At 41.3% G+C, this 27,483-nt stretch overlaps 1 protein-coding gene across 4 annotated transcripts in view; it reads right to left on the bottom strand.

The window, feature by feature from the left end:
- ATP8A2 (ATPase, aminophospholipid transporter, class I, type 8A, member 2) overlaps positions 1-27,483 on the bottom strand; it is a 494,154-nt gene that overhangs the window by 175,593 nt on the left and 291,078 nt on the right. The gene's annotated exons all lie outside the window — the stretch shown is intronic.

Raw genomic sequence — 27,483 nt, forward strand, 5'->3', positions numbered from 1 at the left:
AGTTTCCTCAAAGGTCCCACATTTGGAGCTGCTTCAGTAGGTTTAATCTCAGGATCTCTGAGTGAATTAATACGGGAAATATCATAAAGAGCATCCCCTCTCTCAATCAACACCACATATTCGCCCCAGGCCTCACCAAGTTGTCAGTACAGGGCAGAGTGATGCTGGTGAATGAGCATGGAAAACCTTCTTGAGTACTTTTCCCTTTTTCTTCTCCCTTTTCTTTGCCCTCAGCTTTTATTTTCAGAAGGGAAAATATCTCCTCAATAAATTCATAGCAATCGAGCTACTATGATGGCATTTTATTGCCTTTTATTTAATTGTGGCACGATTTATATTTAGAATATAATTTTAAATAATTTGGGGGCACTAATATAACAGCTTGTCCATTTTAAGCACGTGTGTATGTATGGTCAGTCATGTTCAATTATTTTGCAATACTATGGATTGCAATCCATTAGCCCTCCAGGCTCCTCTGTCCATAGAATTTTCCAGGCAAGAATACTGGAATGGGTTGCCATTTCCTCCTCCAGGGGGAATCCTGATCCAGGGATTGAACCCATATCTTCTGCATTGGCAGGCAGATTCTTTACCATTGTGCCACCTGGGAAGCTATTTTAAGCATAGGTTCAGAATAACAGTTTAACAACCAGCAGAAACATTTTTCAATCTTTTTAAAAGGCTAATATAGACAGGCTAATATAAACACTAATATAGACAGAGTATCAGCAAATGCTAAAGGCACTAATTACAGCCTGGTATGTATTTTATGGGGAGTTAAATTCTCAAAATAGCTTTTCTTGTTGCAGATACTTGTCAGTCTTAGACTTACACTAAATAAGCTAATATACAATTTAACTTGAATCTAATATATAACTCAATTAACTAACATCTGGGAAAAATTCCAGAATTCGTTCCTGAGATAGACCTCTTGATAGCTATCCAAGGATATATGCAAGTATGCAGTAATAATGATGCATTTTTTATATTTTCATGAAAGAAAACTCTCACAATAGGTTGTAAAGGAATAGGCATAATGCTTGTCATTAACTAGATTTGCTAAGAAGTTTGTTATCCATTATTTTCATAACTTATTGAGACATTCTTTCAGGAGATGAGAATAAATGTGATAAACAGAAAATGCTGTCACCTTTGATCCAAGGGTCAAATTACTATGAGCATACATTAATTTTATGATTGTCTGAAATGTCTTAGCTTATTCAATGTTTACCTTATTAGGTGAATGTTAAAATATGTAAATAAGAAATAAAAGAGCTGATTAAAGAAAGTCTAAAACCACATATTGGAGCTTCTGAGAAGAGCTTTCAAAAACAGAAAAAGAAAACCACACAAAATGAAAGAAATACGGGAACAAAAGAAAACTTCAAATAAATTTTATTTCACATCCTCAAAGAGATATAAGAAGATATTTCACCCATGAACTAAGGTCAGGATGTTACTATAAAGGTAGGGAGGAAAATAAATAAAGCACTTACAAATTAAAAAGAAATAAAAAGATCAACATTTAAAAAAACCTCAATCAGAGGGCTAGCAGATAAGACAAGGAATCTCCAAGAGGGCAAAAAATAAGATAGAAGAAAATCAAAGAAAATACAATTCTGCTTGGGAGATAAACCGCAAGGTTTGATATATGACTAAGCTGTAGAAAGACAAAATGCAGAAAGTTGAGGAGGATATCACTGAAAACAAAACAAAACAAAAGATAATGAAAAAAAATTTCCTAGACTAAAGAAAACCAGTCTCTAGATTGAAAAGGCACATAAAGGAAAGAAGATCCTCCCCCCTTCCCACATGTGCAAATTTCAGAACACAAAACATTGTGAGAAGACAGAAAAGTATCCTAGAGTCTAAGTACAAAGGACTGGGAATCAGAACTGCATTGAGTTTCTCTCAGAAGAAAGGTAAAGGACACACAGAATTCTGAGAGGAAAAGAATTTCAGCCTATGATTTTATACCTAGCAAATCTACCAACCAATTACAGTAAAAAAAAAAAAAAAGATATTTCTGGTTATCTAATGTCTCAGAAATACACTACCAAAGTAACACTTGTTAAGAACCTACTGATGTTTATGCATCAGGAACATGACTGAAGAATTTGAGAATAAAGATGACAAGGGGTCCAGGACACAAATTTCCAGAGCAGAAGGAACAGACCATCTAGATGGAGCCTGGAGGACGAGCGCTTCAGAAGGGAAGGAGGACGGACAGGACAGCAGACAACAAACGCCAGGATGGAGCACATGGAGAGTATTTTGTAGAGCATCGAAAGTATGAAGAATTCAGTTAAGGGGCAAAAAAGAACAGCTTTCAGAAACTACAGGAAAAACTGAAACCTGAGCAAGAAAGGAAAAATAATCCTAACACATCTCTTGGCTCTAGAGCAAACATGATTTACATCATTTTACAGAGGTTAACATGGATCCGTGCATTTACATGATAGATGTAACTGCCCTAGAAGCGAGGAGGGGGAATAGCGCAGGGCTATCGGAGAAGGCAATGGCACCCCACTCCAGTACTTTTGCCTGGAAAATCCCATGGATGGAGGAGCCTGGTGGGCTGCAGTCCATGGGGTTGCTAAGAGTCGGACACGACTGAGCGACTTCACTTTCACTTTTCATTTTCATGCATTGGAAAAGGAAATGGCAACCCACTCCAGTGTTCTTGCCTGGACAATCCCAGGGATGGGGGAGCCTGGTGGGCTGCTGTCTATGGGGTCACACAGAGTCGGACACGACTAAAGAGACTTAGCAGCAGCAGCAGCATGGGGGAGGGCTTGATGAACTATGGACTGAGGTTCGTGACATTGTACAGGAGACAGGGATCAAGGCCATCCCCATGGAAAAGAAATGCAAAAAAGCAAAATGGCTGTCTGGGGAGGCCTTACAAATAGCTGTGAAAAGAAGAGAAGCAAAAAGCAAAGGAGAAAAGGAAAGATATAAGCATCTGAATACAGAGTTCCAAAGAATAGCAAGAAGACATAAGAAAGCCTTCCTCAGTGATCAATGCAAAGAAATAGAGAAAACAATAGAATGGGAAAAACTAGAGATTTCTTCAAGAAAATTAGAGATACCAAGGGAACATTTCATGCAAAGATGGGCTCGATAAAGGACAGAAATGGTATGGACCTAACAGAAGCAGAAGATATTAAGAAGAGGTGGCAAGAATACACAGAACTGTACAAAAAAGATCTTCACGACCCAGATAATCACGATGGTGATGATCACTCACCTAGAGCCAGACATCCTGGAATGTGAAGTCAACTGGGCCTTAGAAACCATCACTACGAACAAAGCTAGTGGAGGTGATGGAATTCCAGTTGAGCTTTTCAAATCCTGAAAGATGATGCTGTGAAAGTGCTGCACTCAATATGCCAGCACATTCGGAAAACTCAGCAGTGGCCACAGGACTGGAAAAGGTCAGTTTTCATTCCAATCCCAAAGAAAGGCAATGCCAAAGAATGCTCAAACTACCACACAATTGCACTCATCTCACATGCTAGTAAAGTAATGCTCAAAATTCTCCAAGCCAGGCTTCAGCAATACGTGAACCGTGAACTTCCAGATGTTCAAGCTGGTTTTAGAAAAGGCAGAGGAACCAGAGACTAAATTGCCAACATCTGCTGGATCATCAAAAAAGCAAGAGAGTTCCAGAAAAACATCTATTTCTGCTTTATTTCTATGCCAAAACCTTTGACTGTGTGGATCACAATAAACTGTGGGAAATTCTGAAAGAGATGGGAATACCAGACCACCTGACCTGCCTCTTGAGAAATCTGTATGCGGGTCAGGAAGCAACAATTAGAACTGGACATGGAACAACAGACTGGTTCCAAATCGGTAAAGGAGTATGTCAAGGCTGTCTATTGTCACCCTGCTTATTTAACTTCTATGCAGAGTACATCATGAGAAACGCTGGGCTGGAAGAAGCACAAGCTAGAATCAAGATTTCCGGGAGAAATATCAATAACCTCAGATATGCAGATGATACCACCCTTATGGCAGAAAGTGAAGAGGAACTAAAAAGCCTCTTGATGAAAGTGAAAGTGGAGAGTGAAAAAGTTGGCTTAAAGCTCAACATTCAGAAAACGAAGATCATGGCATCCGGTCCCATCACTTCATGGGAAATAGATGGGCAAACAGTGGCAACAGTGTCAGACTTTATTTTTCTGGGCTCCAAAATCACTGCATATGGTGACTCCAGCCATGAAATTAAAAGACGCTTACTCCTTGGAAGCTAAGTTATGACCAACTTAGATAGCATATTGAAAAGCAGAGACATTACTCTGCCAACAAAGGTCCGTCTAGTCAAGGCTACGGTTTTTCCTGTGGTCATGTATGGATGTGAGAGTTGGACTGTGAAGAAGGCTGAGTGCTGAAGAATTGATGCTTTTGAACTGTGGTGTTGGGGAAGACTCTTGAGAGTCCCTTGGACTGCAAGGAGGTCCAACCAGTCCATTCTGAAGGAGATCAGCCCTGGGATTTCTTTGGAAGGAATGATGCTAAAGCTGAAACTCCAGTACTTTGGCCACCTCATGTGAAGAGTTGACTCATTGGCAAAGACTCTGATGCTGGGAGGGACTGGGGGCAGGAAGAGAAGGGGACAACAGAGGATGAGATGGCTGGATGGCATCACTGACTCGATGGACGTGAGTCTGAGTGAACTCCGGGAGTTGGTGATGGACAGGGAGGCCTGGCGTGCTGCGATTCATGAGGTCGCAAAGAGTCAGACACGACTGAGTGACTGAACTGAACTGAACTGATGGGGGAGGGAATTCCTTACCCACCAAAATGGGAAGTCAGAGGTGAGGTGTGAAACAGACAAACCAACACAGAGCACAAGCACATTCATTAGAGATAATTTCCAGGAGAAACATCTAAGGGGGTTTTTCTCTTGGAATTATGACCAGAGGAGAAATAAAAGTAGTGGTAAAGATTATGATTGTTAATGGAATGTAAATACATACACACTCCCAGTGTATGTAAGTATATACATATATGGACACCCTATGCCTACGTGTACTATGACTTAAACTTTTAAGTAAACTGTATGTTTTATTTTTATGAAAAAATGTAATGTAATTTTACTTCCCAGAAACATTAATTCTCAAATTATTGACAATCTGGTATAAATTTTATTTCTGTATGACATTTGGATTATAGGCATTTTTTTTCTACTGCCACGGTTAGGCCACTGATGGTGCTGCTTATTTCTTTGCCAAGTGCGTTCCAAACACTAATATCAACTTAAAATCATGTTATTACATCTCACTCAGCACAGCTTATATAATTAAGAGGAGGAAAAAACCCAGGAAAATAGCTGCCTCTTAATTAAGACAGGAGAGTCTTTTAATACAGTTGTGGGTATTTTTTTTCTCTTAAGGGAAGCAAAAAACAAACATCTTATGTATAACTCTATTGTTCATCCCTTAAAATCCTTAACTCCAACAAAATTTATAGGCAAACTGAAAACAAAATGATGAATAAAGTGTAAAGATGATCATAATCCTATTCTTGAATATTTCTAAAAAGTTGGAAAAGATCATCAATAAATTGAGGGTATAAGCTAATACACCATAATCACAGTAATAATTGTTACAAAAGTTCAAGTTGCCAACCCAGGAAACAAGCTACCTGCCTGCAGTTCTGCAGCTAAAAGCTCAAACTGGCTTCTCCTGTTCTCTCTCTCTCTCCATGCCCCTCTTTCGCAATACCTGAGCCATTTGCACTGAGCCATTCACATCCCTGTATTTGAAATTTCTGGACATTTATTTACTATTACAGCAAAGTCACATTATTACTACTGCTGGAAAATGGGTCCATGCATCACACATGTTAGCATTTTCAGGTTGGAAAGGGACGTATTCTAGAGATAGAGCAGTTTAGAAAAAAAGATGTGTTCTCTGGTCTCATAGATTTGTTCTGGCTGGGGCTAGGATGACAGCAGGATAGACGATTAATTGTCGTCTTGAACGTGATACAGGCTATTAAGGACAGTAAAGGCTGCTCAGGACTCAAAGCAAGGCCCCAGCTTCAGCTGTGGCATGAAAGACAGGCGTAGCTCCTACCAAGATGGACGGGGAGAGTCAGTGCTCTCCTCCCTACTGTAACTTCTAACTTGCCATCTAAAGAAGCAGAATCTTGTGTCAGTTCATCAGCACTGAGACCAGAAGCACAGCTAAAATCAGAAGCAACACGAAGCCTCATTCAGACAATCTGCCCTTTCCACATTACTTCAGTACAACAGTCCTTCATTCGGTCGGTACTGAATGAAGATCACAAACCCTCAGAGCTGAAGGAAAGCTGCTGTAACAATGACTTTTCTGGGGTTCAAAGCCCAGGGGAAAATAAAACCGAATAGAACTGAAACGACTTTGCTGCACTTGAATGGTGGAGGTTGGCTAAGTGGGCTCCCTAGGAAGAGGAAGGTATGGACGGTCCACTCCACAGCAATCCATCAGTTAGGGCTCTGCACAGAGCTTAGTTCTTGCAGACTCTCCAGGGGTTTGACTGGGTTATGGCTCACTGCTTATGCTGTGATCATGTGTGGGGCATACATTTATGAAGCACCAACCATGTACGAGGCTCTCCTCCAGGTGCTGGAGATTCGGGGGGAAAGAATGGTCCTTGCCTCCATGGCAACCGTGAACTAGTGGGAAACACAGGAGAAAGGGGGAAATATACAAATCAGAGGGTCCAGACGCGGAAGAAAAGAAACAGGGTGTTGTGAGATGGAGGTGAGAACAATCACCTTTCAAAGGGAGATGGATTAGCCCAGGTAGAGAGGAAGAGGAGGTGAATCTGTTTAGACTACAGGACAGAGGGTAATTCTGCTGGAGCTTAATAAGTAATTGGGAGTGTGGTGTGATGAGGCAGAGAGGCGGATGAGAATCGACCAAGAGAGGAGGGGGAGGGAAGAGCAGCGAGGCTAGGTTTTGAGATGAAGGCATCGACACCTTTCTTGGACAGGTAAAGTTTGCGAGGGCAAAACAACATAGATTTTAATTTCAAATAGCAGTCTTTCCCTTTCTGATCATTTCAAGCCAGTACTTCACATACAAGCCAAGCCATTGTCAAAGTCAGATCATTTAAAATATGCCATGTGAATATTCACCAGAACAATACATTTTAAAATATTACATATGTTTTTCACATCTGGCTCTTAAGAAGGACACAGTCCCTCCTCCTGAGAGGTGAATTCCTTAGCTCTCTTTCAACTTTTTGAAAAATCTCTCAGTTCTCTGAAAATATGAATTCCTAGTTTGGTTCTCAAGAGATCTCTTTGTTTGTAAGGTCACAGGGGTACCTAAAAGTTAAATCATGTGTAGTAAAGCATAGGTATCTGAAGGTTTTTTAAAATTCAAGCAGAAATATCTTTTATGTAGGTATTTCAGGTCTAAAAAGTCTTTGGGGAACCAAGAAATCAGCTTGAAGTTTAGTTCAAAAAAGGTTTATATGTTGTTCAGAATGCTCTGATTTCTTGCCCTGAAATTAAGGTAACTTGTGATTCAAAGCTCTCGTGAAAATATTTCTGAAAGTGTGTTAAGAGACAGATTTGAGTGCACAGCTGGTGCAGGGACCCTGTACTGCACTCAGTGAGTCAGGGAACAACAAAGAATAGAATATTAAAAGGAAATTTAACAACCCCTTTCCCCTTCCTGCGTGTGTATGTGTGTGTGTGTGTGTGTGTGTGAAGTGATCCTAGGGGTCCTGCTGCTTCATGTGTTTCCTCTGTGTTCTGCCGAGTGCAGAACAAATGAGCAATGCAAGCAGACTGAGTTTAAAAAAAAAAAAAAAAACAGTAAGAATAACAACTTTAAAGGAATTAAATGGTCCAACTTTCACTCAAGGGAAATATGGCAAAACATTCCCAGTGACAGGATTATAGATATTTTTCCATCCTCTCTTTTCCACAGGGAATAAGTAATGTGACCGAGTTAATTGTCTCACTATTGGTATTTATTTTAAGAATTTTGAGGTTTGACATATAGATCAATAGACTATAACTGAGAACTCAGAAATCAACCCTCTCATTTTGTGGTCAACTGATTTTCAATAAGCGTCCCAAGACAATTTAAGGAGGCAAAGAATAGTCTTTTCAATAAATGGTGCCAGTGGATATTCACAGGCAAAAGAATGAAGTTGGACACCTGCCTTACCCTATATACAAAAACCAACTCAAAGTGGACAATGGTCCTAAATATAAGAGTTAAACCTATAGAACACCTGGAAAAAATATGAGTCCATTTTTGTGACCCTGAGTTAGGAAATGGTTTCTTGTATTGTGAAAGTGAAAGTCACTCAATCGTGTCTGACTTTTGTGACCCCATGGACTGTAATCCATGGAATTCTCCAGACTGAAATACTGGAGTAGGTAGCCTTTCCCTTCTCCAGGGGATCTTCCCACCCCAGGGATCGAACCCAGGTCTCCCACATGGCAGGTAGATTCTTTACCAGCTGAGCCACAAGGGAAGCATTGTGAAGTGAAGTGAAAATGTTAGTCGCTCAGTTGTGTTTGACTCTTTGCCACCCCATGGACTGCATCCTGCCAGGCTCCTGTCCATGTGATTTTCCAGGCAAGAATACTAGAGTGGGTTGCCATTGCCTTCTCTAGGGCATCTTTGTGACTCAGGAATCAAACCCAGGTATGCTGTATTGCAGGCAGATTCTTTATCATCTGAACCATCAGAGAAGCTCTAGTTGCTTGTATATCTGACACTGAAAACAAGGGACAAATAAGAAAAAGATAAATTGGGGTTTGTGAAAATTAGCAACTTTTATACTTCAAAGGATACCATCAAGAAGGTGAAAAGACAACTCACACAATGGGAGGAAATATTCACAAATCATATGTCTGATAAGGGATTTGTGTGTGTGTGTGTGTTTGTGTGTATGTGTGTATATGTATGTATGTGTGTAAGAATCTTCACAGTTCAATAAGAAAAGACAACCCAACTGGCAAAGAAAAAATAGGCAAAGGATCTGAATAGACACTGCTTCATAGAAGATATACAAATGACAAACACACAAAAAGGTGCTTGATATTGGTCATTTCTGTGTTATCGGTCAGTCATATTTGACTCTTTGCGATCCCATGGACTGTAGCTTGCCAGGCTCCTCTGTGCATGGAATTTTCAAGGCAAGAATACTGGACTGGGTAGCCAGTCCCTTCTCCAGGGGATCTTCCTGACCCAGGGATCGAACTCTGGTCTCCCACACTGCAGGCAGACTCTTTACCATCTGAGCCACCAGGGAAGGGAAATGTAAATCAAAACCAGACTGATGTACTGCACACCCACTGGGATGGCCATAACTAAAAAGGAGGGTGGTAACAAGTGTTGGTGAGGGTATGGAGACATTGGAATCCCTGGATACTGCTGCTGGAAATGAAAAGTGGTGCAGCTGATTTGGAAAACAATTTGGCCATTCCTCAAAATGTTAACATAGAGTTACTGTCTCTCTCTGTCTACACAATTCAACTGTATACACAATTCAACAATTCCATTCGTAGTACACACCAAGGGAACTGAAAATACATGTCTGTACAAAAGACTTGTGTATGAAAGTTGACAGGAGTATTATTCATAATAGACCAAAGATAGAAGCGTTTTAAATATCGATCAATTAATAAGTGGATACACAAAATGTGGTCCATCCATACAGTGGTGTAGTACTTGCCACAGAGAAGCGAAGTCCTGACACCTGCTACGACATGGACAAACCCTTGAAAGCCTCATGCTGATCCAAAAAAGCCAGACACAAAATGCCACGCATGGAAGTATTCCACCTACATAATAAAGCGTCCCGAAGAGGCAAATCCAGAGACAGGAAGTAGGTTAGAAGTCATCAGAGGCTTTGGCGGTGGTATTGGCTCTATTTTTTTTTCTACTACTTCTCCCAAATGTCAAGCCTCTACCAGAGCTTTGGCTCTTTTGCCTCTTCCTGTAAACAGACCTTCTTCTGTAGTTAAAAGAAAGAAAAATGCTGTAATAGCTGTAGCCTTCATCAAGACAGTAACTTAAATATTTCCACATTTTCAAAATTAGACGCTGCATGCCATTTTATAAGAACAGTTTGTACTTAATTTCTCAAATGCCAGTATGGTTTTCAATGTGAAATATGGACAGAAACTCCACCAATAGGCACAGCTTTAGGTCCCAAACATGCGGAAATTTAAAAAGCAACCTTTGCTTTGGAATAAATTATACATATTACAGATTTATGTAATCAAATCAAAGATATATTACCTCCCTACTCTTAAATAAGGGTAAATAAGAAAAAGTAAGCGATCTCTAAGTATCTATCTCTAAAGCAAAGTCAGAATTTGTAGGACATGAGAATTTAAACAAGAAAAGATACTTTAACAAAACTCTTAGCTAAGTATCTACAACACATGCACTGAAAAGTAACAATCAAGAAACCAGAAGCTGGCGACTGAATGTTTAATACCGGTGAGTTGGAAATGGTTATATTTTGGACCCAAGACCTGAGTGTTTCAGCACTATTAATTGATGCTGAAAATTTGGTGGCTGTGTCTCACACCTCATTTTTCTCCTAAACAAGCTTCATAAAGCTCAGCGAGCCTCTGCCTTTTCTTTATACTAGAAGTCCCCTGGGGCTGTGACTTCAGGTTCACAGAAATCATTTTTTCTACACAACTTGAGTCAAGAAGTGTTTGCAGGGCCAGCAAACCTGGGCTGTGTCAGCTGGGCAGCCAGGCCACACCAGGTGCAGACTCCCGAAGGAGCTCCTTTAGAGCAAAATACCCGCCCAACCGAAACCCTGTCTTAAAAGAAAAAGGGGGGAAAGCTCACTTTTAAAGATACTTTTAGATTTAGAATGTGTTTACAGAGAGCTTGACAATTTGGGGCCCCCATCAATCAAGGAGAAACTAGCCCCACCCACTAGCACTATAAATGCAGACACAACCATTTTCTCTACTGAGTTGTGAGATCAGGACAACTGCAAAGCTACAAAACTCATTACATGGAATTGGCTAATATCAGAAAAAATTAAACTCCAAACATATGGAGATGCTATTTCAGAGTTAAAATGAGCTTCCTCATTCCTTGTAGGGTCTAAGTTTTACAGCTTTTCAAGTAGGCACCACTTATTTCTATCTTCACACTTTCAATACATATTGTGATTTTTACTAACACTACTTCCTGGAAGCCCAGAATCCTCTGTTAACATCATCAAAGCGACCCTTCCTCACAGCCCCCCTCACTCCCAGAAAATGATGATAAATGCATACAAGCATTTAAAAATATCCTGGCAAACACTAAAAGGCTCTTGAAGTTTAAGCAAAACGTTTTGCCAAAGTACACAGGGCTCTATACATGCAAGGCATCCCTTTAGCGGCAGAATATTATTAATGTGTTTTTTCTCAAGAGCTGGATCTGTTCATGCTTGCTCTGATCGTTTGTTGTCTCTTCTGATACCTAAGTTCACGCTGCTCTTCACAGTATTTCTCCTAAATGGGAGTTAAGTAAAAGCGCTAAAGACAGTGTTTCAGAAAAACTGGAGATGTGGTCTTGTGTGCAGACAAACCCACACCCAAGTGCAAGTATGTTCTCAGACGCATCGCCTGTAACACACTTCTGGAAAACACAGTATTGGGACCAACCCCAGCTAAGGCAGAGAGTAGGTAATAATCTGAGGTACCGGCCACAGATAAGTTTCACGGGTCCGCTGGAGCATCACATGGAGAACCTAGAAGAGCCTGCAGCTAGAGGTGATACTGGATCTGGTTTTCAAAGGATATGTAGCCATTTCAATACTCAAATGTAGCGAAGAGGCAAGGGGCATTTGGGTTGAGAGGCTCATTTAGACAAACGCACAAGAGCAAGGCAGTATATATCATCTGTGCGATATTTATTAAATGACTGTAGCTAAAAAAAGTCCATACGTGGGCCAAGTCTCTACAAATATCCTATTTAAGGATATACATATATATACGTATATATTAAAGGGATATTCCTTAGAGAAGACTCTTGAGAATCCCTTGGACAGTAAGGAGATCAAACCTGTCAAACCTAAAGGAAATCAATGCTGAATATTCATTGGAAGGACTGATGCTGAAACTGAGGCTCTAATACTTTGGCTACTTGATGCAAAAAGCCAACTCACTGGAAAAGACCCTGATGCTGGGAAAGATTGAGGGCAGGAGGAGAAGGGGGTGGTAGAGGAGGATGAGATGGTTAGATAGCATTACTGACTCAATGGACATAGGTTTGATCAAACTCTGGGAGACAGTGAAGGACAGGAGAGCTTGGCATGCTGCGGTCCATCAGATTGCAAAGAGTCAGACATGACTTAACGACTGAACAATAAATTCCTTAAATTGACATCAAGGAACCTCCATTAAATGACTGTGTTACAGCAGGATCCTCTATGACCCATCTCCCAGAATATTGGAAATAAAAGCAAAAATAAACAAATGGGACCTAATTAAACTTAAAAGCTTCTGCACAACAAAGGAAACTATAAGCAAGGTGAAAAGACAGCCTTCAGAATAGGAGAAAATAATAGCAAATGAAGCAACTGACAAACAACTAATCTCAAAAGTATACAAGCAACTCCTACAGCTCAATTCCAGAAAAATAAATGACCCAGTCAAAAAATGGGCCAAAGAACTAAATAGACATTTCTCCAAAGAAGACATACAGATGGCTAACAAACACATGAAAAGATGCTCAACATCACTCATCATCAGAGAAATGCAAATCAAAACCACTATGAGGTACCATTTCACGCCAGTCAGAATGGCTGCGATCCAAAAGTCTATAAGCAATAAATGCTGGAGAGGGTGTGGAGAAAAGGGAACCCTCTTACACTGTTGGTGGGAATGCAAACTAGTACAGCTACTATGGAGAACAGTGTGGAGATTCCTTACAAAACTGGAAATAGAACTGCCTTATGATCCAGCAATCCCACTGCTGGGCATACACACTGAGGAAACCAGAAGGGAAAGAGACACGTGTACCCCAATGTTCATCGCAGCACTGTTTATAATAGCCAGGACATGGAAGCAACCTAGATGTCCATCAGCAGATGAATGGATAAGAAAACTATGGTACATATACACAATGGAGTACTACTCAGCCATTAAAAAGAAAACATTTGAATCAGTTCTAATGAGGTGGATGAAACTGGAGCCTATTATACAGAGTGAAGTAAGCCAGAAAGAAAAACACCAATACAGTATACTAACGCATATATATGGAATTTAGAAAGATGGTAACAATAACCCTGTATACGAGACAGCAAAAAAGACACTGATGTATAGAACAGTCTTTTGGACTCTGTGGGAGAGGGAGAGGGTGGGATGATTTGGGAGAATGGCATTGAAATACGTATAATATCATATATGGAACGAGTTGCCAGTCCAGGTTCGATGCACGATACTGGATGCTTGGGGCTGGTGCACTGGGATGACCCAGAGGGATGGTATGGGGAGGGAGAAGGGAGGAGGGTTCAGGATGGGGAACACATGTATACCTGTGGCAGATTCATTTCGATGTTTGGCAAAACCAATACAATATTGTAAAGTTTAAAAATAAAATTTAAAAAAAATGACTGTGTTATAGATTTAATTGTTCTCCCAAAGACTGCATTGTAATTTTAATATTCAGTTTCAATTATATTATGAAACTCATTTTAGCAATCTGTTATAATCCTGTCATCTGGTTTTCCTGAGATCTGCAGTAAGTCAGTTAATCAAAAAATGAATCAAACCCAATACATAAATATTTTGTTCAATTGAGAATACACAAACGCAAATCTGTTCACTAGATGTGATTCTGTCGGTAGGAACTCCTCTCTGAGACGAAGTTCCATCTTCTCCACGACACACAGACACCACAAGATGTCCATACTGTAAGTTACAAAATGTCCAGTATCACTTTTTTTTAAGGTAAAGAGAAAAATGTGCATGGCAATTTGGGTGTAACTCCTTCATGATTTTTTTTTAAATCCACCAGTTTTTTCCATTGTTTTACTCCTATCTGATCAGCTTTCAAAGCAAACCTCCACCTTTGAGTCTTTCCAAAGCATACAGATTAGTTCTCATTGGACAACACAATGCCCTCGCTTTCTGCAGCAATATTTCATCACTTCATGTAAGTTTACACTATATGGTTATGACAACTTGCATGCCTAGCAAGGCAGTAACCACTGAAAGGGACGCAAGAATGAAAGGGAAACAGAACTTCATTTTTATTCCTCACAACTGGAGGAGAAAAAATTTCCAGGTGGAAGGCTGGAGGTTTATTTTTACGACAAAACTAAAAATAAGTTGATTTTCAGATTTCTTTCCTACTAACTTAATATCCGACATCTAAGCCTTCTACTTTACAAATAAAATCAGGATGGGCACACACAGTGGTTACGTCTTCTTTTGCTCCCCAATCTGCCGTTTTCATGAGAAAAGGACAATAAAAGTTTACCATATCCCTATATTTTGTGTAGGCAAGGAAGTTCACTTGGGGTTACTACATTTTTTTTTCAATTAAAACATACAATTCATATCTCCTAAGAGATATATTGATTGATTTGTTAGTTTATTTTTTATTTTTAATTAAAGTATACTTAATTTGCAATGCTATGTTAGTTTCAAATGTACAGCAAAATGATCCAGATATATATGCATTTCTCTGGTATTCTTTTCCATTATAGTTTATTTACAAAATATTGAATATAATTCCCTATGCTATACAGTAGGACTTTGTTGTTTGTTTTATATATAATGGGCCTCCTTGGTGGCTCAGATAGTAAAGAGTCTGGAGGAGACTGGGGTTCGATCCCCAGGTCTAGAAGAGCCCCTGGAGAACGGAATGGCTACGCACTCCAGTATTCTTGCCTGGAGAATCTCATGGACAGAGGAGCCTGGTGGGCTACAGTCCATAGGGTTGCAAAGAGCTGGACAGGACTGAGCGATTAATACTTTCACTTTTTCATCTGCTAACTCCAAACTCCTAATTTATCCCTCCCCCACCCCTTTCCCCTTTGGTAACCAGAAGCTTGTTTTCTATGTCTTCAGGTCTGTTTCTGTTTTATAATATAAGTTCATTGTGTCATCTTCTTAGATTCCACATATAAGTACTATCATATGGTATTTGTCTTTCTCTTTCTGATTTACTTTACTTAGTATGATCATCTCTGGGCCCATCCATGTTGCTGCAAAGGGCATTATTTCATTCAGTGTGTCTATTTTGTGGAAGTTGGCATGCGGTGACAGGGCATCCATCATCCCGTCTCTCCCCACTCCTGTCTGCTCCCAGGGGATGGGGAACCAGAACGGAGCTGCTGCCTCCAAGGTCTCTGTGAAGCTGCCCGCGGGAACTGAGCCTCCCTGACTGAATACTGATCACTTGTTCCACCTCAGTCATTCACCGTGTGTGTTTGTAAAGACAAGTTCTAAGAGAACATACACATATTTTCAACAACCATGGGAGGCGTCTCTAAAGAAAGACGTGTTTTTAACGTCTAGTATCCAGATGATGAATCTCTAATGTAGGTTACCACACAGATCACATTTTTAATATTTAAGTTTGTCTAGTAATATCCGTTCACATCCAATCACTTAACAATCTTCAAGTTTCAAGGCATACTAAAACATTCCCCAAAAGCAAGCCCCAGTCCTCCAGCTTCCTGGAGGAAGAAGGAGGAAGAAGATTTAGCAGCACTTCCTCCTCGATCATCGTGGCCACCTTCATGAGAGAACCACCCACAGACAGGGATGTAGGAGGCAGATTTTTACCAGCAGCAGTGATTAGAGTTTACCCGTGTGAGCTTCCAGAATACTGATGTGCATGGCTGCTGGGCTGGAGTGATGGGGCAATCCCAAAGCTGGAGGTGATCTGGCTAGAAGCTGGGAGACAAGGGGCATTTCATTTGGGTCAGAACACTAACCCATTCCAGGTGAGTGTGTCTGGACAGCCTACCAAGCACAGAAAATGCCTTAAAGAGAGAAATGCCCTGGGCTCCACAGCCATCCCCAGGAGAGGGGGCGCAGATTCCAGGGGAACCTGAAGAGGAGGCACGGCCAAGCCCCTCCCAACGCCTCCCCTCCAAGCACACCTTAATTCTCTTTCACAGGCAGGCTCCTTTCTGGTTGCAACGGAAGCCATCTTATTCTGACAACAGTCCAGTGTATTCTACAGACAAACCTCAGAAAACCAAGCAAGGTTAGGCTCAGAGTTCATCTTCTGTGTCTGAATGGAAGTAGACTTGCTGAGGGTCTCAGTGATTCCCAACCCAGAAAGATGCTTTCTGCTGCTTCTTCCTGGAATCAGCACAGAGTGGGCAACTGACCGCTTTGACGGGAGGTCTTTGAATCACAAGCCCCTTTCGGCCACTGAAACCATATCCTAGCGACCCCCCTGTGGATCCTCTCACTGCTGCTCACTGAGAATTTCACAAAGGTCAAGTTTTCCCAGCAAGGATGGAGATGTGAGGCAGGCTGAAGTCAGGACTGAGACGGAAAAGCTCGGTCTAGCTGTATTGGCTGAAGTCCTCCTTCACCGTGAGACACACACATCCTTTGTGAGAGAGAGCTCAGGGTCTGAGGGCAGCTGTTTCCTCCCAAGGGACAGTTTTTTAGGAAAAAGAAATCCATATAGTGCCTCCAGGTGTTCGAGAACCTGCCATATAACTCCTTTAACGTCAAAATGAGTAGCTGCACCTGAAATCATATGCAGGATTTCTGAAAACTCCAGGAAAAGGGTTCTATCAGACATCTGGACCGGATTCAAGCTATTGCATCATCATTTCTGGTATGACTTCTTAGGACTGACCTGCCATCTAATTCGTGGTTTTATAATCATGTTCCTGTGTTTTTATTACTCTTCCCAGGTCAGCACAGATCCCTGCTCCTTATCCTCACTGGTCTCAGAGATATAAGCACAGATGCGATGTGTGCATTCATTACAACCAGTATGTCTTCTTTAAAATGTTGGCTTGGCCATCGTTTGACTATGAACACATTACTTCTGACCTGCATGCTCCTTGGTTTCTTCACGTAAAATGGGGATCACCTTACTGAACATCTAATAGGGAGTGTGTGTGCATGCTAAGTTGCTCAGTCATGTCCAACTCTTTGTGGCCCATCAGGCTCCTCTGCCCATGGAATTCTTCAGACAGGAATACTGGAGTGGGTTACGATGCCCTCCTCCAGGGGATATTCCCAACCCAGGGATGCAACCCAAGTCTCCTGCGTCTCCTGCATTGGTATGTGCGTTCTTTACCACTAGAACCACCTGGGAATAAGTGAATATATGTAAAGCACCGAAAACAGTGGATGGTACGCAGAGATATGCAGATGTCTGCTACACTGTGACTGTACTTATCGTGGAATATATCGAGTCATTGGAAAATATTTCACCTTTACCACTTCCTTCGGAAAACATGTTACATTTCCCCAAACATCTGGCTGCTCTGTTGGGGAGGTCTGAATCTTGTCTTCATGAGGAAGTCACTGTCCTGCTCTCTTAGGAGCAGGGTGGCCCTTTGTAATGAACACTGCTGCTGTGCCCCACAATGGCTTCATCTGTCTTCTATAAGAGCAGCTGACACCTTGCGTATGAGCTCTGCTTAGGGCTGAGTCCTTGAAAACACAGAGCAAAAGGTCCTCGTTCACCTGGATGCAACTGCGCTGGGAGCACGCCTCACCTGGACTCCTCTCTCCAGGCTCCCGCTCAGCCTCTACCTGCTTCAGACGATTTTCCAGGGACGAACTCCTGTCGTGCCCCACAGAACTGCCTGCCAGAATGACTTGCTTCAGATGATTTTCCAGGGACGAACTCCTGTCGTGCCCCACAGAACTGCCTGCCAGAATGACTCTGTGTTTCGTACGGCAGGGCGTTTAGGGGTTTAGACTCTATTACGTGCCCACACGTCAATATTATTTAACTGCTGCAACTGCCATTTAGGGTAGAAAGTCAACGAGGACGCTGAAATGCAGAATGATAGTTAATATCAAGATGTTTAATTTTTATGAATTCAGCATGTGATGTTAAATAAAACTTCAAAAATGTGCCATCACAAGTGGTACTGAAACAGTCAATAGGCCCTTGGAGATCCTACTTTCACACACTCAAACCATCCAATAATATTAGTTTGGCCCTTCCAACACCTAAAGTAGAAGATAGAACTTAAATAGAAGCTATACTAATACAACCTATACATCAAATTTCCCCCCAAATAAGTATATATGCTTAATAGTCTGTACAGTTGCAGGTGAAAGTGTCCCTCGGTTTCTTTGGATTAAAGCTTTTTATAAACATGGCCACTTATTGTTATAACCAGCTTACAAGCATAAACTTTTAAATACACAAGCATATTTTAAAACCAAAAAGGAGCAAGTTAACATAGAAGAACTCAATAGAAGACAACACGCCTGACTGCGATGAAACTGAGAGGAAATTAACGACTGAAATAGGCACAACACAGCTATTTTGTTTACCCCTCACTATGGCAAGTTTTTATTATTATATTTGAATGTGTTCAGAACTCAACTCATGCAGAGGTGTAAATTACCTAGTGTCCACTAGAGACCCTTGAAGAGAGAGTTCATTAAATCTAGCCAAGGTGAGTATCATTTTGAAACACTTTCACAGTATTTATCTTTCAGAGAAAACTGTTTGTAAATAAATATGTATGACTGACAGCAAAACATATGTAATAATATAAGATTCCCTGATACTTTCCCCGTAACAGCCTAATTTTTGTTGCAATGGCCTACTTGAGTTTCAGTGGATTTTGGGAGTGATTTTGTTTTTAATATATATGACAGCTATAATTTCTATCCCTCTTCATTAGAGCATCTATTTGCTGCTCCTAAGTCACTTCAGTCGTGTCCGACTCTGTGCGACCCCATAGACGGCAGCCCACCAGGCTTCCCTGTCCCTGGGATTCTCCAGGCAAGAACACTGGAGTGGGTTGCCATTTCCTTTTCCAATGCATGAAAGTGAAATGTGAGAGTGAAGTCGTTCAGTCGTGTCCGACTCTTAGCGACCCCATGGACTGCAGCCCACCAGGCTCCTCTGCCCATGGGATTTTCCAGGCAAGAGTACTGGAGTGGGGTGCCATTGCACATACAAATTAAAGTGACATTTTTCTGCATATAAAATCAATATGCTAATTTAGGAGACATTTAAAAATATCTATAAAACACATAGAAAAATCACCCACACATTTACTCAAATGTGAGTATGGGGATATATTAATATTTGCCCTTCTTCTCTTTTTTATATGCACATATATTTACAGAGCTGAGTTTATATGGTATAAAAAATGTCATTATCTTAAGGAAGCTTTCTAGTGGTCATTACAAATACACAGTCATCACATTTTAAAATACAGGTTTAAAATGGGGCAGTAACTGCAAATAAAGTATCAAAAAGTTTCCTACCCACTCTACACTTCACCCTAAAAACAAGGATTTGATGCAGGTGAAGCCCAAGGGGACAGCTCAGCCACAATGTACAGTTTCGGGGTCAGAAGTGAAGCTGTGAATGGCACTCATATCTGCAAGTATGTCTTAGTAATTTCAATTTATATTCTTCTTCAATTCACTATCATTGTTGTTTTAAGTCACCTCTCCAGACTCTCTTATTCCTGTGACCAATGAGGTAACAAAGCCCCATCCACTAAGTGGCCTCCATCCACTAAGGGGTAGGACAAAGCCTCCTGCTCAGACAGCCAGGAGAGGGTCAGCATGATGCGGGCAGGGGTCAGAGACCTGAGATTCCACGGGTAGGATCAGGCATTCAGAGCTGGAGTTCAATGGGGCACCCACATTCCTGCAGGATGTTCCTGGATTCACCCAAAACAACTCCACCAATGACCCACCAAGGACCCTGCCAAGGAACCTGCCAAGGAACCTTCGCTGTTTGTGGGCAGTTGTTGAAGGATTCATGGTCTCTGGTGGCTGTTATTTTCCAAAGGAAAATTAAAACTGCTTTCTCTGCTACACAAAATTTACCTTCTTCATCCATGTGATGGTGTTTTCACTGCCCTGGGCCCATGTCCTATAAAATCTTACCAGTTTAAAAGAAATCAAGGCAGGTGATGCTTTTGGGCAACACAATGGCCATTTCCAATGAGATGGTCCCAAACATTCAGAGGCAGAAAACACACAGCCTGCTTCCTGAGCAAATTCCAGAACCTCGGGTCATAGCTGGGTTATAGACACAAGTTGAGCCCCTGATCCTAGTCAAGGATCCAGGATCTCAGAGTGATCATAGTTCTCCAAATAGTTACATTAGGGAAATACTGTCCTGTCAACAACAGATTTCAGTTCAGTTTCACAAAAAGGGGGAAAAAATTCTGTAAGTTTGGTACATGGAATAATAATTCTTCTCATTATTGTATTTGTGAGAAAAACTCACTCAGAAATCATTTATACCCACCAAAAATATACAACTAAAGCAATCTACATCAATGTGCTGACAATCTGTCATCCTAAAGAAATTCCTTCCGCTGTCATTAAGTGAGAATGGAAAAGAAATTGATTAAATATGCTAAATGTGGGCACAGGAGGTGTTTGCATCTTTGAATTGTGGTTTATTATTTACTGTAATATTCACATTTGAAAGTTAAGGAAATGTGTAGAAATATGAGCATTTTAACTATCTTCTTACAACTCAAAAATAATGAGCAGTATGAAGCTATGACAGCCTGATGGAAGCTTTGAACCAGATAAACTCTCAAGGATGAGAAAGTGGAATGAAAGAAAACTCCCTAGTGCTCTTCACATATGCACATGTGAAGGGCTTGCATCGCTTTCCCAGGCTTTGGCTGTGGTCAGGGAGACAAAGTTTAGTTTGGTCAAGTGTTCCCCAGTTTTATAAGTTATAGAATCAATCTTCTGATCACAGCTCTATCTGCTGCATCAAAACACAGGCAGGGGTGCATGGACCAGCCTTAGCCGGCCTACCCATCAAAAACGATTATAAGAAAGTGTGTGCGATAGTGGGCACATAACCTGAGAAAACCTTAATTCAAAAAGACATACGAACCCCAATGTTCACTGCAGCACTATTGACAATAGTCAGGATATGGAAGTGACCTAGATGTACATGGACAGATGAATGGATAAAGAAAACGCGATACACACACACACACACACACACACACACACACACACACACAATGGAATATTACTCAGCCATGAAAAGGAAGGAAATTGAGTCAGTTGAAGTACTGTGGATGAACCCAGAGCCTGTCATACAGACTGAATTAAGTCAGAAAAAAGAAAAACAAACACCATATATTAACACATATATATGGAATCTAGAAAAGTGGAACTGATGAACCTATTTGCAGGGTAGGAATAGAGGCACAGATGTACTGAATGAACTTGTGGACACATGGGGGGAAGGAAGGCATGAAATGAGAAAGGAGCACTGACGTATATACATCACCGTGTGTAAAAGCTAGCTAGGGGGAAGCTGCTGTATCACACAGGGAGCTCAGCTCAGTGCTCTGCGAGGACCTAGAGGGGTGGGATCGGGGTGGGGTGAGAGGGAGGTTCACGAGGGAGGAGACATACATATATAGAGATATACATATACCCAGAGAGCTGATCCACTTCATTATACAGCAGAAACTAATACAACATTGTAAAGCAATTACATACAACAAAAAATGTGTAAGATTATGAAAGAGACACAAACTCTATGTTTATGCATGCTTGTGTGTGTGTGCGCGCCTGCATGTTGAAACCAGCCAGAGGACAGGAGGGGAGAAGTTCAATATAAATGAAAGACCTTTCTGATAGATGTGGCGCTTAACCTGATTCAAATATCAGGAAGCAATTAGTAGACTCTCTCTCCACTTATTTGTATTTATTTTTAGATATAATTTATATACAGTAAAATTGGCCCTGTTCCAGGTACGGTCCCGTGAGTTTTAACAACTGCATAGACTTGTGTGGCAAGGGGAAGACCTGGTACTTTCCTGTCACTGGGACACGGATGGTTTCAGTGTCTTGGCAGGTCTGGGGGGAAAGGACACAGGCAGCACGCCTGGTGCCTAATCGTTATGTCTCCTGGTGACAGGGTCCTTGTAACCAGGCTGCTTTTGATGAATGGATTGTTTGTATTAATACATAACACAGCATTGCGCAAAGTGCCTGGCTCAAAGAAACATGAACCAAAAGATAAAAAAAAATGTTGGCCGGATGGGGCATTAATTAAAATCAAAACGGGCATAGCTGTTTGTTCCAGTGATTGTGGTTCTTTAATGAGTTACTCCCAAGACTTAGTGGCTCAAAGTGAGGACGAGGTTAATACGGCTCACAGACCTGTCCCTTGGCAGGCTCGGCAGGAAGCAAGCTCTACTACCCTGGCATCGGCTGGGGGAGGGGCTGGCAGCTGAGGTCTCAGAGAGCTGTGAACCAGAAAGCTCTGTGTGCCCTGCTCTTTGCCCTGGTCTTCCTGCAACACGACAGCTGGTTTCCAAGGGTGGTGACCTTTTTATGCTTTACCCTTCGAAGTCACCTAGTGTCCATGTAATAGGGAAGAACAAATCTGACTCCATATTGGGTCTATTTCTTTAACTTTTATATTCTTTTGCTTTTACAAGTTAAGAATGTTGCCTGTAGCCTAAAATATACAGGAGAGCCTATCCTCAAGACTCTGATCTTTAAAGGTATAGACCTTCCCATTCATATAGATATAAAAAGTTGCCAGAGAATAATTTGTCTTGTTGAAGGGTTTACAGGACTATTATGACCTGACTTACCTGGACAATGGCAAGAATAAAGGATCCTGACACCAAGAAGTTTGCACCAACCAACCACATCCCTCCCCTTTTCGTATCAAAGAAGCCTGAAATCAAGCTCAGGGAAGGTAGTTCTTTGGGACAGGAGTCCAGCATCTTCTCAGTCTGCTGGCTTTCTGGATAAAGCCACTATTTCTTGCCCCAACAAGTCATCTCCAATTTACCAGAGTGTGGAAAGCAGTACAAGCTTGGACTCAGAAACATCTATTGCTTCAGGATGTTACAACAGTCCGCCCTGAGTCAGGAAAGAGAAACACAGTCCCAGTGCTTAGTTCAGGAGTGACAGGGGCACTTTTTATGAAGATCACAGGACTTAAAAGACACATTGGTAGCATCCTCTGTGTAAAACAGCATCTGTTGCTCTGTTATGAGCCATCAACATGAACTGCTACCAGAAAGATCTTTCAGAAGTGTACATCTCATCACATCACTGATACTATGTTTAAAATGCTGGGACTCACCCATACCTGAGGCTTACCCTTCACTTCTGCTGCATTTCTAGGCATTTCTTTTATTCCTAACTTTCAACCGTTCAGACCTACTTACAACTTCCCAGCCTCACTTGCACACCCTCTTCCTAAGGAAGCCTTCCTTCTTTGCTTTTCTTTGCTTCCTCCCACTTGTTTCTTTAGGAATCATGTCTCCTGAGCTGGGGCCTTCTATAAGATACCATCCTTGGAAGCAGCAGCCTGCATCTGTGCTCCACCAAGAGCAGGGCCTGTGGTCCCCTCCTGGCTCTGCCCCTGGCCAGCCATCTGACCCAGGGTCCCATACATACATTTGCCAGAGTCACAGTTTCCAGGAGCTTCCATCCCACCCATCAAGAGATGCTGATCTCAAGGGCACTTCCTAACAAACACCCCTCATGCCAACTACATCTCAGAGTCTCCTTCTCAGGAATCCCAACCTGAAGTTAATGGCTTAGAATGATTCCAATCTTTTACAATGAAAAATAAAATGCTTGCAACTCATACCACACACTAATCTCCACAATATATAAGGAACTGCTAGAAATCTTTTTTTAAAGGGAAAATGACAGTGTTTATCAAAATTATTAATGCATTTACCCTTTGACATGGAAGTCCCACTTCTGGGAATTTATCCAACACTGCAGCATAATTTGTTAAAGGAAAATGTTGAAGTTGGAAAAAACCCAAGTGCCCATCAAAAGGGGACTGGTTAAATAAGCTATTTACCTAACTGAACACTCTGCTATTGAAGAAGATTAAGGAGGCCCTCCAGTATTATGTGGAGAGATTCTTGGGATACATTATGTCACAAAAGTGGGTGCAAAAGAGGTTAGTAGAATGCATCCTTCTGTGTAAAAAAAGAAGGCCTAATGGTGGATTTCCCAGGTGGCACATTGGTAAACAAATTGCCTGCCAATGTAGGAAACACAAGAGACATGGGTTCAATTCCTGGGTTGGGAAGATGCCCTGGAAGAGGAAATGGCAACCTGCTCTAGTAGTCTTGCCTGGAAAATCCCTAGAAAAAGGAACCTGGCAGGCTATAGGCCATAGGGATCACAAAAAGTCAGACATGACTGAGCACACACATACACACACACACAATGGTGAATAATCATATAATCCAGTATCCATAAACAAATGCCAGAAAGATGTATGAGGGACCCCTTTAGAGGGCAGGGGGCAATGATGCGGAGAGAGCAGAGACAGAGGCAGGTTTATATTCTTCACTTTGGATGGGGTTTTACAGCTTAGAACCACATGACTGCATTGCCTTTCCACAGCATGGAATGGCTTTTTAAACCAATCAGCCAACCAACCTCAAATCCATTTGGCATTAACTTTGGTGACAACAGTAAAGAATTACCAATCCACTGAAATAGTTTTTCCAAATGGCTCCCTGTTGCCCATTAGCATTTATGTCAAGACCTTGGACGCACTCATTTCAAATGCCAATTTCATCGTGACTCAAAGATCCTGCTGGAGTTCACATCTGTGTGTGTTTTCTCCATTCAGTTTTATTGCTCTGTCCATGCACAATCCCAGTGGCTTTTGTTGCTATATTTTTACACTATGTTTAACATCTGGTATGACAAATCCTCCTTAACACCCTTATTTTCAAAATTTCCAGGTTCTTTCCTCCTATTTATATTTTCTTATGATCTTCAGCATTTCCTCATCTAGGTAAATAATCATTTTGATACTTTGTCATTTGAAAGTTGCTCAGTCGTGTCCAACTCTTTGTGACCCCACGGACTATACAGTCCGTGGAATTCTCCAGGCCAGAATACTGGAATGCGTAGCCTTTCCCTTCTCCAGGGGATCTTCCCAACCCAGGGATCAAATCCAGGTCTCCCGCATTGCAGGTGGATTCTTTACCAGCTGAGCTATGAGGGAAGTCCCTCTAATTGTCATATATTATACATAGATATGTATGCATATGTGTGTATGTATCTGAATGTCTGTGTGTGTGTGTGTATGCATGCGTGCATATTTCTTCATATCCAAGAGTGGGAAGGTCTTCCTATTTATTCACATTGACTTTTATAGTAGTACTTTTCTTACTCTAGCTTAGGACACTTACGTTCAATTTTAATATATCCTTTTTTAAGTATAGTTGATTTTTAATGTATTAATTTCTGTTTTAAGCAAAGTGATTCGTATATACATATATATATATATATATATATATATACACACACATATACACACACACTCTCTTTTTTGATATTCTTTTCCATTAGAGTTCATCACAGGATATTGAATATATCCTTATGGTTAATGTTTAAGACAAATATTTCTGTAACTCACCATAGGCAGAAAAATTTGATTTTAAATATCATTTTAATTTCATTCTTTAAAATTCCTTCTACCAACTTAATCAGCAACAATAAGACTTAATTGTTTTAAATAGAATTGAGGGTTCTTTTTTTTCCATTTGTGCTTAATGTTTAGAAACCACTGATTTTTTTGATATGGCTGATTTTTTGATTTGGGCATTTTTTGATATGGGCTGATACCACCAGGGGGATTACACATTGTGGCAGATGCCACAGAAACAGGATAGAAAAGAGAAGCAGCAGATCATCACTCATCACTCCTCTCTGCACAGACTTGGGCCTGAAGCAGGGTAACCAGAGTGCTGGCTGTCATAGGAAGTAGCCGATAAGAGGAGGGATGAGGAAGGAAGACAAGAGGAGGGATGCAGGAAGACACATCCAGTGAGGGTTCCTGTGGCAGGAGTCCCAGGGAATTTCCATCACAGACAGATTCCTATCAGACCACACAAAGAGAAACAGGAAGGAAAAGCAAGCTCTGAGTGTATTTGTATATACATGGCTCTTATGCATCTGTGGCAGTGCTTATTCTGGGAGGAACTTCGAGAAAGACGTGACCAGGAGACCTGTGTTAAAACAAGGGCCATCTGCTTGGTGTGATTCAGGTGGGAGGAAAAACCCACAGCTGCTGTATAACTTTCCTATGGTGAGTCTTCCATCAGTCTTTTCAGATACATTTGAGGATAAAGTAACAAGACACTGAGAGTACTTAGTACGAGCTTATAATGCTTCCAGAAAGAATCACTAAGTCAAATGCACTAACTTAATGTTTTACATCAGCTAAGGATACTATTCTAAGAACGGACCCCCGTGGCCTTTACTATGACCCATCAAACAGCACAGGAATGCTTTATAGCACTGCCTTTTGGTTTCTCTGGCAAGTCTTCTCCCCCACCAAAAAAGTCAGGCTATACCAAATGTATCCGACTTTTAAAGATTTAAAATATGCTCAGCAGCAAGAAGAGCAATAAGAACCCAGGAAAACTTACTTTTTATTTTCATACCAACACATACTGGTGACCAGTATCTCACTGTCACCTGCTCTTATGGTAGAGAGCCCAAAGCAGGTGAATTTCAAAGCACCTTTTTGCAGGTGTAACTGGCAGAACTTCTGGATGCTTTAAAAATATAAGTGGAAAGTGCCCAAGATCAACACAGCACCTTACCCACCTGAAAGTTCTGACATTACCTTTTTGACAGCACAATTCCCACCCAGTTTGTACATGAGGAAAGAGGAAGGTGTGTTTTCAGGCGATCAGCAGGCACCCAGAGATAGGATTATTTTGACTTCTAAAGCAGACAGGCATCCTGATCCTTTACAGCCTGGAGAGTGACCTTCAGTCCGCATGAGATGGCCTGGCTTTGAAAGAAACCGGCAAATCTCACTCTAGGAGAGAAGCCCTCTCACGTGGATTCCGTTCAGGAAAGTCCAGCAGAGTGGACTGGGGAGAGGATGCAGTTCTAATGTTTCATTTAAATGCTCCTGATGTAACTCGGGCAGAGTGTGTGAGCACCGAGGGGTCTAGGCTATGTGATGAAATTTGCAGGGGTCACTCTGGGTCAGGGCAGAAGATGAGACCACAAATAATGTGAGAAGAACTCTTTCTCAGTTATGGACAGGGGCCCACGATACTGGAAAACACTGTATCAGCACCTCAATTACTAGCAATGCACAGATGGGAAGTAAGCAAACTTCCAGTTAATCTAGAAGATTGATCCTGGTTGTTTTGCTCGACAGTGATTATCCACAGGTGCAGAGTTTAGGATTATATAATCAGAGCCACACTTATGGCAGAGCATCTACAGAGGCAGTGAGGAAAGCCATGCCTCCTCCCCAGAAGGCTTTCTGTTGTGGGGCAGCGGGACTAGAAAACTAG

This window comes from Bos taurus, chromosome 12 (assembly GCF_002263795.3).
Source record: "Bos taurus isolate L1 Dominette 01449 registration number 42190680 breed Hereford chromosome 12, ARS-UCD2.0, whole genome shotgun sequence".
NCBI classification, from domain to species: domain Eukaryota; kingdom Metazoa; phylum Chordata; class Mammalia; order Artiodactyla; family Bovidae; genus Bos; species Bos taurus.